At 42.6% G+C, this 13,344-nt stretch overlaps 1 protein-coding gene across 1 annotated transcript in view; it reads right to left on the bottom strand.

Moving 5' to 3' along the window:
• LOC308674215 (tensin-1-like) overlaps positions 1-13,344 on the bottom strand; it is a gene marked incomplete at its 3' end in the record, with an annotated part of 269,738 nt that overhangs the window by 153,011 nt on the left and 103,383 nt on the right. The gene's annotated exons all lie outside the window — the stretch shown is intronic.

The following is a 13,344-nucleotide window of genomic DNA, read 5'->3' as shown; positions in this document are numbered from 1 at the left end:
GGGTTAAAGTTACAAACCAAGTATTTCAATAAGTACCCCACTTTCAAACAAAACATCTATATGTAGGCTATTAGTGTAGTCGTTTCCATTTTCCTCATGCTTTCTGTGTAAAGAGCTGGATCTGTTTTCTGAAGGAAAGGCAGTTGTCTTCTCTCCATTGTTTTGACAGTTGACATTCCCACCAGTGTGAAAAAGTAACTCTCACAATTTGTAAATTTAAATGCAAATTCTCTAGCCCAGTACTGCAAGGACTATCCCACTCACTACACCTCCAGCAGAGCATACAGATTTATTTTACCTGTTGGCTATATCTACATCCCACCCACACTGAAACATCATGCAATCAAGTGATGTATTATTATTTTCTTATATGATCTGTATATCATTTAGCTATCTGATGTAACCATTTCCATCCATCTAAATTCACCTATTTTAAAACATGTGATTTAGCACCCTGCATTTTCAGTTTGACAGTTTGGGATTCTCCTTGGTTCATGCTTTGCAGATTCCATGCTCTAATTGTATGTAAAACAAGGTACCTTTTTTTTCAATCACATCAAGGTGGTAGTCCTTAGGAGGGCTTCCCTATATTCTGATCTAGTCAACCATGCTTATTAGCACATGCTAGAGAACTAGTCATCTGTTGTATCTCATCTGGGGCATAAATAAAATTACCTTTGCAAAGAAAGGATGGAAACCAGAATATTCATATCTACCATAATATGAGAAGTCTCAATTTTAGGGATCCATTATGGAAGAACGATTTTCTAAAGTCTATGAGATGACAGACTTAGTATTGGGAATTGCTACAATATTTTTTTCAAGAAAGTCTAAACAAACCTTTTCCAACTTGATGGCCTCCAGATTAGTTGGAGTATAGCTTCTGCTAATCTCAAACCACCATGTTCTTTAAAAGGATAACAGGAGCTGTTATATTACATATATGGAGAGCTTCACATGGAAACAAACTGGACAGCAACAATGCGGTAAGGAAGCCATTCCCACAGTTATGCTTAACCATAGGCAACAGCCACTTAAGCAGGTCCTTTCTCCCACTTTCAAAATAAATCCCAAGGAGGCAAGAATAGAGTTTTCCAACCTCTAAAGCTTGTCCAAAATATATCTTATTATATGGTCAGCACAGAAGATGATAAAAATTGAAACTGGAAATTCTGCTGGGGAATGATAGGAGAAAAAAAAGATTGAAGAGTTCCAGACTTCCTTCCTCTCTTTCTTCCCAAGAAAGAACAAAACTATGACTTTAATCTGACACCATGCCATACATCAAGCATGAAGAAGGCAACAGTTGTACTTTGAGTAAAGTTATGCCATGGGGGCCTGGATGTTTTATGACAGGGCTTTTCAACCAGTGGTACCGGGACCACCTGTGGTACATTGGCATCTGGCAGGTGTTACGTGACCATCCTAGAGAAGTGGCAGTGGGGGAGTTGAATGAGCTGAACCGGTGGCAGCACCGCACAAGCGTGAGCGAGAGACGGCTGGAACTGCAGGGCTGTCAGGGCTCAGCAGAAACCCCAGGATCAGCGCCAGGCTCCAGCTGGAGCTTGATGCTGATCCTGGCACTTCTACTGAGCCCAGAAGAAGCGCCGATCAGCTGGAATGTTGCAGCATATCCAGGGTATTGTGATTTACATTCTGACTGATTCATATTTATGATGGTCACAGGTCACAGGGTCATGTGAAGTGACCAAAACCTGCTGCAACCACCCAGCAGACCGGGGGGGGGGAGAATAAAAACCAAACAACCCCACCCCACCCCCGCTGCCAATCCTCAACAGAAATGCTCACAACAATGAAAACCTCGGACAGGAGGAAAAGCACCGCCGGGCGGGCAGGCAGGTGTATTGCTCGGCTGTGGCTTGGGGGACACTTTTTTCAGTGCCACTGTAACTTCGAACAGTCACTAAGCGAACTGTTATAAGTCGAGGACTACCTGTACTTCATCACTTTTTTTCTTTTTTTTTTGGATCATCAAGTTTTTGACACCTTGCTAGGTGACTGGTGGTACTCGGATGTTGCATATCTTAAAAGTGGTACAATGGGTGAAAAGGTTGAAAAGCCCTGTTTTATGAGATAGGCCCAGAAGAGTTATTCCATCCCTTCTCTGGCATGCAGATAATACCATATAAATACACTTAGATTAGATCATTTTATAATTGATGGTCGATGTTTAAAAAAAGGAGGGAATCTGTACTGAATTAAAGATGATCGGACCTCTGTCAGCTTTCCTGACTCATGTTCCAAAGACATCCAGCTGTTTGCAAATTGAGCCAGCAAAGAAGTCCTCAGGCCACAATCCCCAATCTTTCTTGGTTCATATTGGCTCCAAGAGGACTGTGGTGGAAAAAATCTCCTTTTTCCCTGTCTTCTTTCCCTCTATGACAGGGGTGTCAAACTGGCAGCCCATGGGCCAGAGGTGTCACATGCAGGCCACACCCACCCTGTCTCCGCAAAGGCAAGATATGTCACGATATGTCATGATACATCATGTGACATGATCAAGTTTTACACCGGTGCTCTATGAGTTTATAAGGGGCAGCCAGGCATCAGCAAAAGATTCAGGACTACAGATGAGGGGGAATTAATCTCAGTCTTTTCCAAAAATGAAGTTGTCAGTGTAAACTAAATCTTCCCTCCTGATGACTTAAACACTAATTAGATTAGCATCTTTGCTGAGCAGTGCTCAGGCATACCACAAAGTCATGTCACTCTGAAGAAAAACAAATTGCATCTGCTTTAGGAGGTTTGTCATGGGGATGCACTCACAGATGCTATGGTATTTTATCATTTCCATCTCTTCTCCACCTCCCCCTTTTATAAAAAAAAGTTAAAGACCTCCCACCCCTGTGAAGGTTCTCATGACTTGGAAACACTATTGTTCATATGTTCCTGTCCATATTCAAAAATCACCAAAAGAAGACAATATTTGTAGCTCAGGGTTGAACTGTGAGGTTTCTTGATGCTCTCTGAGATTGGATGTTTTCTTGCAGATGTTTCATTACCCAACTAAGTAATATCATCATTGCTAGAAGGTAGTGGGGTTTGCAAACATCGAGCACTGATGATGCTAGTTAGTTGGATAATGAAACATCTGGAAAAAAACAAGCTCAGAAAGCATCAAAGCACCCTACAGTCTAAGATCACCTTTAAACAGCCTGCACTGGGTTTCCTTCCATAGGGGCAACAAGTACTATCCAGATGTGTATCTTCTCAGTGATAGCCCTGAAAACTCTGGAATGCCCCCCCCCTTAGGTATGTATGTCTGGCATTAATTTTATTGCATTTTTGGCACTAGGACCAGATGAAGACATTGTCTCACTCAGTCTTTCAATAATATGTTAATGTACTGTGATATATTAATCGTTCTTTTACTCTGTTACTATTTTCCTGTTTTACCATGTATTTTATCTTACATAGTTGAGATAATATAAATTGTAATGTATTTTCACTCAGCTGTTTTACGCAACTGTTTTATCTGTATTTTATTGCTATTTGCCTCAAGACTTTTTTTACTGGAAAAGAGTATAAATGTTTTAAATAAAAAATGCAGGTGGCCCTCATTAGCAATTGCAGTTGGGACTGGCACCTCAGTTATTAAGTGAGGCAGTCACTAAGTAAAACCATAAGTGTGTTTATGAACTTATTTCAGCTTTCTTTTGCATTACAAACCCAAGGAGGTTATAAATGTGAGGACTGGTCAGAAATCAGTCATGAGTAAAGGTGCTCATTGAATCCATAATGATGAAACTCATTCACAAATATTATTATTGTCTAAATTTATTAATTTAAATTTATTAGCCACCAAACACTAATGGACTCTGGGCAGCATACAAAACTATCCATGAAATTGTGTGTGTGTTTATATACGGTATTTGTAAACTTACAAGGGGAGGGTGGGGGGAAGCATTGAGAAGTATTGATTAACCTTTATAAGGTCTTATCTTGCGGCGATAAGGATGGCAAAGTCTAACTACTTTGCCGCCCTTATCGCGTCCGCAGATAATCGCCCGGCCGCCCTGTTTAGGGTGACTCGCTCCCTCCTTAACCAGGAGGTGAGAGAGGATCCCTTGCAGGGACGAGCCGAGGAGTTTAGTCATCATCTGGCGGACAAAATCGCTCGGATCCGGACCGGTCTGGACTCTGACTGGGCAGAGTCTGACGTGGAGGAATCAGGCGGTCTTGAGCATGTTATCTGGACTGAGTTCGACCCTGTTTCCCCTGATGATGTGGACAGGATCATGGGGAGACTGAGCACCACCACCTGTTTGTTGGATCCGTGCCCCTCCTGGCTAGCTTATGCGGCTCGGGAGGGAACACGAGGCTGGTTCCATGCAGTAATAACTGCTTCTTTGAAGGAGGGTGTCTTCCCTGCCGCCTTGAAGGAGGCGGTGGTGAGGCCCCTTCTCAAGAAGCCTGCTTTGGACCCGGCTGTTTTAAACAACTATCGTCCAGTCTCCAACCTTCGCTTTCTGGCGAAGGTTGCTGAGAGTGTGGTGGCGCATCAGCTCCCTCTGTTCCTGGAGGAAACTGATTATCTGGACCCGTACCAATCGGGCTTCAGGCCCGGACACAGCACGGAGACGGCATTGGTCGCGCTGGTGAATGATCTCTGGAGGGCTAGGGACAGGGGTTGCTCCTCTGTCCTGGTCCTATTAGATCTCTCAGCGGCTTTCGATACCATCGACCATGGTATCCTGCTGCGGCGTCTCAGGGGGTTGGGAGTGGGAGGCACCGTTCTACGGTGGTTCTCCTCCTACCTCCAGGGCCGCTCGCAGTCGGTGTTGACAGGAGGGCAGAGATCCGCCCCGAGGTCTCTCATTTGTGGAGTTCCTCAGGGGTCGGTCCTCTCGCCTCTCCTGTTCAACATCTATATGAAGCCGCTGGGCGAGATCATTCGTGGTTTCGGGGTGGGGTATCACCAGTACGCTGATGATACCCAACTTTTTCTTTCCACCCCGAACCAACCCAGCGATGCCCTCTCCGTGATGTCCCGGTGCCTGGAGGCGGTTCAGGTCTGGATGGGGAGAAACAGGCTTCGTCTCAATCCCGCCAAGACTGAGTGGCTGTGCATATCGGCGTCTCGGGTTAACCAACTTATTCCACCTCTAACGATGGGGGGTGAGGTGTTACCCCCCGTTGATAGGGCTCGCAACCTGGGCGTCCTCCTGGACTCACGGCTCAATTTTGAAGACCACATAGGAGCCGTGACCAGGGGGGCTTTTGCACAGGTTCGCCTGGTGCACCAGTTGCGTCCCTATCTGGACCGAGATGCCCTACGCACAGTTACTCATGCGCTTGTTACCTCCCGTCTGGACTACTGTAACACTCTCTACATGGGGCTGCCCTTGAAGACCACTCGGAGGCTTCAACTGGTGCAGAATGCGGCCGCGTGAGTTGTAATGGGGGTCTCCCGATACTCCCATGTAACACCTCTACTCCGCGAGCTGCATTGGCTTCCGGTTGCCCTCCGGGTGAAATTCAAGGTGCTGGTTATTACCTATAAAGCCCTACATGGCCTGGGTCCGGGCTATTTGAGGGAACACCTGCTGCCGGCATCAAATGCCCTTCGCCCAGTGCGCTCCCACAGGGAGGGTCTGCTCAGGGTGCCGCCGGTGAGAGATTGCCGGCGGGTGACACCCAGGGATAGGGCCTTCTCAGTGGGAGCGCCTGCCCTCTGGAACCAGCTGCCGGTGGAGCGGAGGACTGCCCCCGACCTCCGATCATTCCGCCGGGGCCTGAAGACCTGGCTCTTTGAGCTCTCGGGCCCAGGCTGAGGAGAAATTTTAATTGGGGTTTTAAGTATACAGGGTCAATTTAATATTTTTTAATTTGGTTTTTTTAACTTTTGTATGGTGGATTTTTTAATTTCCTGTAAACCGCCCTGAGTCCTCAGGGAATAGGGCGGTATATAAATGTAACTAAATAAATAAGTGACTCCAGGCAGGCTAAGCAGAGATTTTTTAAAATACAATAGTCAAGAACTTTTTACAGGCATAAATAAGATAACTTCCAGACAAAGAAATTGGAGACTGAAGATGAATCTGAGAAAAGCAGAGCCAACGTGCATGACAAAGAAGAAAGTGCTGGCAAGTAGACCAATTTTTTTCAACCTCTCTGGAAAAAAAGAGAGGCCCAGAGATCGGACACAGGAGTTCCAGATAGTTTGTCCTCCCAAGGACAGTGATTTCTGGAAGGTTCTGAATACCAGGAGATGAGGAAATAGCCATCTTGCTCAAACCATGGTCTATATACTCTTGAAAAAACACTACTTCCTTTTCTAATCACATTTGGAAATTAGTTGTAAACTGCTTTTCAGCTATTAGAAGCTTTGGAGCAACAAGTCTGAAAAAACATCAGGTAAGTCTGCCTTCCTTAATTAAAGAAAAAAAATCACTACAAGCTTAAGAGCTTATTTTTTAAAAAAAAATAAACAGCAAAAGGTTGATTAAAACTTTGATTTTAGAAAGCTACAAACAGACTAAGGGTCCAGATATATTTAAAATAAGATTTTGGAATCCTCCCGATGGGAAAAATCTGTGTGTGTGTGTGTGTGTGTGTGTGTGTGTGTATACATACACACATACATACACACATACACACACACACATATACTGTATATATATATAAACATTTTAAAAATTGGACACTAGAGGGAACTAAAGATTTTCTCATAAAGAATGCATAAACTTATCTCAACAGGCACAGAATGGCGTAAAATTTTCAAACACTGAAAATGGAATCCAAAATTAATATTAATAAAGTCAAGAGAGATATTTGAACTGGAGTCTTTCAAGTCTCAGTTCCGCATCTTAACCTCTACACTACCTCTATGACTCTTCCATCTGACCAAACACTAAGAGTGATTGAGAGCTGTCATTTTTAATCCTATAAAGAGGGAGACCACACATATATCCCCACTGAAGAATATGGGTGACATCCAAGAGCAGACAGTTAATCGATCAGAAGGTCCACATCCTCCAAATAATGCTGTCTACTTGAGAATTTATTGTATTGTTGGTTATAAATGTTTTAATTTTAATTAGAGCAACTGTATGCATTGATTAAATAAATAATTTTCCTTATCTCAAAAGAAATTAGTTTTGTCTCAAAACAAAAAGAAAGAAATGGCAATCTAATTTCATGCATTAATACTTTAATCCATCAGTCTACCAGAGTGTGTTGTCTTTATAGTGACTTGTGAACTTATGACACACCGGAATATGAAAAGGCCAAAGACTGTTCTAACAACTGGCTGGGTCACACAGCACACTTAAACAGGTTGTCTAACTTCAGTTGCTGTGCTCATATAACACATTAATCAATTGTATTCTATCTCAATGCGATGCCCTAGTTTATTTTTCTGTGTATGAATTTTATTTTTAAAAGAACATAAAAACTAACACAAACTAATATAGAATAAAGGGAAAGAATGAAGAAAAAAACCCCAAAGTGCAGAAAAGAAGAAAGAGCAGTAGAAAGAAGAAGTTTCTGATTTCCTTTGCAGCAAATCTAAGTATGTTTACAAAGTTATAATTCTACGATTATAAAAAGGTCACTTTTTTCTATTATGCATTTTCTTTTCTGATCATCAAAACCACAAGTCATAAGTGCATTTTTTTTGTTTCCTGAAGAAATCTAAAAGGGTTTCCCAGTCAGCCATAAATGCAGATATTGTCTTTTCTCTAATCAAAGAAGTTAGTTTAGTCATCTCTGCGAGTTCCGTCTTTTTTTTTTTGCCAATCATGCAATGGCTTAGTTTAAACAACATGTTAAGATAATGGCTGGGCTCCAACAAGTCACTGAGCCATAAGTTATTCATTTCCATTCTACCCTAGTCTAGTGTGTTGTGCAGATTTAGCCAATGAGTAAAACTATTGGGGTCGAGCTTGAGTCTAACACAGGATGAGACTTCCACTGAATTAAGATCTGGCTGAAGGATGGGGCTATTTGCACTCTAGAAGTGTTCTTAATAAATAAAAAGGAATTGCTATTTAATTTTTGCCTTGATTATTCAGGGATTTTTCATCTGTTGGTCTGCCTTTCAGATGGGTAAAGGACTCAGTCAGACCATGCATTTTAAGCACAGCGTGTCTCTTAGATTGGTGCTGGGACAAAAAGCTAAGGATTTTGAGATCCTCCTGGTAAAACCAAGCAATGTTCCAAGAATTTACTCTCCTCCAACCTGCCACAAGACATCCTTTCCCAGATGGGATCCTACCAACCCTTTTTCTTCCTTCCTTAGAGAGAGACACACACAGAGAGAGAAATAGCATCAGGACTTTTCTCCAGTTTAACAATATACGGTTATTTTATTCCAGGTCAGCCATTCCCCAAAATCTGCTCAAAATGGAGCTTTTGTACACTTTGTCTAAACAACAGGATTATAGTCAGACAGGGAACCTAGTAGTTATCATTCAGAGAGATACTATTTTCCCCTTACAAGAAAGAGGGTGGAGACCCACCATGCTGTTTGCAGTATCCAGGTTCTCCTCTTGGAATCTCCCAGCTGAAAGGGACACAAAGAAAGGGGGAAAAAGAGAAATCCACAATGGCCAGCTAAAGGACTTTAGAAGCTAGGCTAGGATCTGTTTCAGATCTGATGTTAAGTTAAAAACCCCAAACAGCAGGGAGGACCCAACACAAATATTTGAGAAACCAAAGTTACACTGGAGAGCGGGAAGAGAGAGAGAATATTATTGCCTACACATCCATAGTGTATCAAGCTCCCAGTTTCTGGCAATCATAAGTTAAGTTTCAAACACAGTAGATGAATTTCAGGCAAGCAGCTGAAAATCAGGGCGGAGGCTATTAGAATCAAAAGATAACATTCGATCCCAATAAGACCCTAATGGTAAGATAACTGCTACGCTGAAATGCAGAACTTGGGACTTTCCAGATGACGATGCAGCCTCCCTCCCTAATTTTTGTAACTTTCAAATATTAAATTGCCAGCCTCTGTCTGTTCCTGTGAAAAGATAATCCATATCCTCATGTATAGATAGATGTGCAGATGATTACAAAATATTTGGGAGTGGGATTTTGGCAGGAGGAAAAAGCACTTTAATACCAGGAAGCTGCAAATCGAATGAAGGAGGCAGGTCCAAGAGGGAAAAAGATAGAATGATAGTCTTCTGACAAATAAAGAATAGCTATAATATTCATAAAGGATCCAGAAAGTGGAAAAAGTGACTTGGGTTGATGACAAGGGTTAGAATCAGCCCAGAGCCTGTATTTTGATCAAAGCCCTGTTCTGGGCGGGGAGGGGAGATGGTGGGGGAGATGGGGAAGAGAGACTAACATTTCCTTGGTAACTCATTTGCATGGAAAGAAAATGTGATTTCTCGCAAAAGCTCATCTAACTGGGGAGGGCTGCTGTCCGGTTCTCCTGCTAAGCATTAGCAAAGACCTCTGCGTTCTCTATGCAAAATCAGCAGTGCCTAGCATCCAACTCTGAAAGGATGCTGGATCCTGAATATAGAGTTTGTTGGGAAGGTTTGCCCTTCAAAGTCCTTCCCTCCCCAGCCGTCTCCATTTTTCCCCCAGGCTTATTCATTCATATACTGAACTGAGCAAGAAAGCAAGATTGCAGGGCAGAGCAGCCCAAGTCTTGTAGGACTGCCAAATGTGAGTTGCTTTTTAATCAGGAACTCAACAGAAGGGTACATTAGGGTATGTCTGCTGACCTTTGCCCTCTAGCTCTGCTTCCAGGAGAGGCAAAATAATTCTTGTGACCCACAAGCAGGCCTGCATTCTTGCATTCTACCCTCACCCCGCCCAATTCCATCAATAGGCATTTTTTGGGGTGGAGGGAGATTAATTTATTTTTGTTTCTCGACCATTTCCTCGATTCTTCCAGAGCTGGCCCCAGCCACTCCATTACATCAGAGCAAATAAGGGTAGGGACTGCTTCTCGCAGGAGGAGAGACAAAATAAGACAGAGTGCCAGCATGCAGGTCTGTCTCCCATACACACATCCAGTTACATACACTGGATTTGTAAAAAGCAAGAATGGGAAACAATGGCGTCCATTTCTCATGCCTTAGGTTAGTTTGCCAAGCCACAAAACTCTTCAACCGAGGGAGAACTTCGCCTGCAATGCCAATTCAGTCCATCCCACAAGATGCGTGTGCTGTAAACAAAGCCTGTTTCTCAGACCAAGAGAAAAATGCAGAGTTGGTTAACTGAGCACTGTGTCCTAGAAGTACAAGACAGGAGGAGGAGGAGGAGGAGGAGGAGGAGGAGGAGGCCTTCTCCAGAGACTTGTATGATGCAATCCTGTATGATGCAATCCTGTCCTGGGAAAAATATCTTCAAATCTGTATAATTCCCTTATTTCATACATAGAAGTATTTAACTAGAAGGGAAGGTGAATTTATATGTTACAGTACATAGTATATAAATGTGCACTATTATAGAGACCCAGTTTGCTCTGGTAGTTAAGGCAGCAGGTTAGAAACCAAGAGACAGTCCTGTTTTAAGCATGAAAAACTAACTGGGTGACTTGTGGCCAACCCACTTCACAAGATTGTTGTTGTGGGGGAAACAGATAGAGGAAGGAGCATTAAGTACATTTGCCACTTTGAGTTATTTATTATTATTATGGTTCGTTGCACAGTCAGCCAGATATTCAGACTGGATTTGGCATTTTTGTCTATCTATCGGGTCCCTTCCAAGGACCTGGGATTGGCCGATCTGGGTGTTTGATGGTGTTACAGATATCATTGCAGGATGGAAGCTGTTCTGAGTAAAGCTGGCTTTTGCAATTGACTGATGATGAATGTGTCAGTGCTGATAGTGTCCAAGTGGGGTCCAGATGTTTGGGGATTGCCCCCAAGGCACCTATTACAATTGGTACTACCTTTGCTTGTTTTTGCCATAGTCACTCTAATTCTATTTGCAGTTCTTTGTATTTTGTTATCCAGTTCTTTCTCTTCTATTATGCTGTCTTCACTATCCAGATTTTTTTTTTGTTTCTTAACAACAATTGTGTTGTGATTCAGGGTCAGCCTGTGGGTTCGGCAGTTGGGTTGGACGATTCAAAGGAGGAGGAGGGGGGTGTTGGAGAGGTTGCTGAGGGTGTTGGAGAGCTTGCTGATGAGAGCCCTCAGCCAGGCCCCTCCCACCTGGTTACGACGCAGACCCAGCTGTGTGAGTCTGACAGCATGGATGAAGATGACCCACAGCTGGCCCTGTTCAAGGACGCCCGACGCAGGAGGCAGTCAATCAGGAGTAAACAGAGGAAGGCAATGGGGCACCTCGGAAGGAGGCAGAGAGAAGCCACGCCCTGAACTGTTTAAAAGGGGAATGCGTGGGAGGGCTGGTTTGCTGAAGGCAACCGTTTGAATAGCTCCTGTTTCATGGTTCGTTGCTCTGTTTGCTTTTGTGTCCATAAATTTGGCAGGCTTAGTTCCAGCCTCTTGCCTTCTTGTAAAGGGGTTGTCCTTGCTTTATCTGCAGGGCCAGTAGTAGGCTGGTACAGAACAAATTGTTAAGTGTGGGGTGTTATGTGGCAGGTGCCTGCATGTTTGAATTCTAAAGTCCCAGAGCAATTTAACTTCTTCATTTTCTATGACTTTCTCTATTTTATGGACCCAACAATTCTTGTTTGCACGCAAATGATATTTCTTGCAGATCTTACAATGCACCATTGTTGCTACTTTGTGATGCCGCTGCTTGTAGTCAGTCTGTGTGGTCTTCTTGCAGCAGCTTACAGCTGATCCACTGTTTCTTCAGCTTCTTTGCATAGGCAGCACTTACTGTCTGTTGCTGTCCTCTCAATTCTGGCTTTGTATGCATTTGTCCTTAAGGCGTGGTCTTGTGCAGCCATAATTAGTCCCTCAGTCTCTTTCTTCAACTTTACAATACCCATTGAGTGGGTATTGTAATTATCTACTTTCCCTGCTATTTTTTTTTAATGTACTGGTCTTTCTTTTAGGCCAGTTTGGTCTGTCCAGTAATCAGTAAGCCTTCCTGGAATACTAACGTCAATGCGTCTTCTTCATTGTCCTTCAGATATTCTTCCAAAGCCCCTTTTTTCTTCTTCTTATTGTTGTTGTTTATCTTCAATTCGATTCACAGTATGGGACTGGTAAAACTTAACAGTTCAAATCCTAATCAAGGACCTAATAGCTATTAGGTTACTGTCTTATTATTACTATTACTATTACTATTACTACTACTACTACTATTACTATTATTATTATTATTATTATTATTATTATTATTATTATTATTATTATTATTATTATTATTATTTTGATGGTGATGATTAGGATTTTTTTAAAAAAATCTAATAAATAGATTAGCCTTGAAGCTATTGCACTGGTTAATTGTCCTCACTATCAGGAAGTTTCTCCTTAATTCCAGGTTGTTTCTCTCTTTGATCAGTTTCCAACCATTGTTTCTTGTCCTGCCCTCTGGTGCTTTGGTGAATAACATGAACCCTTCTTCTCTGTGGCAGCTCCTCAAATACTGGAATACTGCTATCATGTCTCCCAAATTTCTTCTTTTCTTTAGACTAGCCAAACCCAAGTCCTGCAGCTGTTCTTTGTATATTTTAGTCTCCAATTCTTTGATCATCTTAGTTGCTCTTCTCTGAATTTTTTCCAAACTCCCAATATCTTTTTTGTAATATGGTGACCAAAATTGGCTGCAGTATTCCAGGTGCCGTCTTACTAGGGTTTTATAAAGCGGTACTAACACTTTGCATGATCTTGATTCTACAGTATGCCTCGGTTTATACAACCCAGGATTGTATTAGCTGTTTTGGCTGCTGCTGCACACTGCTGGCTCATAGTTAAGTGATCGTCTACTAGGACTCCAAGATCCCTATCACACTTACTGTTTTTAAGCCAGGTCTTGCCCAATCTGTACTTGTACCTTTGATTTTTCTGGCCTAAATGTAAAACTTTGCTTTTCTCCACATTGAAACTCATTTTGTTGGATAGGGCCCATTGTTCAAGTTTTGCATCCTTAGTTGGTCTTCTGCAGTGTTGGCTACTCCTGCCAGTTTGGTGTCATCTGCAAATTTGATGAGTTCCCCTTCAATTCCCTCATCTAAGTCATTGATGAAGATATTGAAGAGTACTGGGCCTAGGATGGAACCTTGTGGTACCCCACTGCTTACTTCTCTTCATGTGGGTGTAGTGCCATTGAGGACTATTTGTTGAGTTCAGTTTGCCAGCCAGATACAGATCCATTTGGTGGTGATGTTGTCTATTCCACCCTTTTCTAGCTTACCAAGGAGTAGGTTGTGGTTTGCTTTATCAAATGCCTTACTGAAGTCTGAGTATACTACGTTCACAGTATTTTGCTGATCTATTA

This window comes from Vipera berus, assembly GCF_964194415.1.
Source record: "Vipera berus genome assembly, chromosome: 1".
NCBI lineage: Eukaryota > Metazoa > Chordata > Lepidosauria > Squamata > Viperidae > Vipera > Vipera berus.
The sequence above is the reverse complement of the archived record's forward strand: the minus strand, read 5'-3'. Positions and strand labels throughout refer to the sequence as shown.